General features: G+C 61.2%; 1 protein-coding gene across 1 annotated transcript in view; it reads left to right on the top strand.

Moving 5' to 3' along the window:
• MAP2K3 (mitogen-activated protein kinase kinase 3) overlaps positions 1-500 on the top strand; it is an 18118-nt gene that overhangs the window by 12170 nt on the left and 5448 nt on the right. The gene's annotated exons all lie outside the window — the stretch shown is intronic.

Raw genomic sequence — 500 nt, 5'->3', positions numbered from 1 at the left:
CTGGGTCACGCCCACCCTCCCCTCCCTTTCTTGCCCTGTAACGCCCCAGCCCCTGACTCCACTGATTTTCTCAAGGGGGTTGGTTTTGCTTGTTCTCAGCCTCCCAATTGGGCTAGTGATTCTGAGACTTGGTGGGGCTGTGTGTGTCCTGCCTGTCCCCTCCCTCTGTGTTCTGAGGGGTCTGCTTTTCCACACGGAGTTCATTAGCCCACTCAGTGGTCCCCGGGTCACTGCTGTTGGCAGGTTTTCGTGGACCCTTTGGGCGTCTCTCTGAGCCCCTGCAGACGTCCTCGTAAAAGGCAGGAGGGATGCGCGTGTATCCTGTGCGTGTGCTTGCTGGATGGCCCCGCTGTGCCCCCTAGCTCACTCCGTGTCCACTCTGTGCCCACTCTGTGCCCGCTCCGTGCCCACCTTGAGTCCTGGGGCTCCGGGTTTTCCCACAGACCCGCCTCCTGTGTTTGAGCGGCTGCCTTGTGCTTCCTGGCCAAGACTGCTGGCCC

Source organism: Bison bison, unplaced genomic scaffold (assembly GCF_000754665.1).
Source record: "Bison bison bison isolate TAMUID 2011002044 unplaced genomic scaffold, Bison_UMD1.0 scf7180017864180, whole genome shotgun sequence".
Taxonomy (NCBI): Eukaryota; Metazoa; Chordata; class Mammalia; order Artiodactyla; family Bovidae; genus Bison; species Bison bison.
The sequence above is the reverse complement of the archived record's forward strand: the minus strand, read 5'-3'. Positions and strand labels throughout refer to the sequence as shown.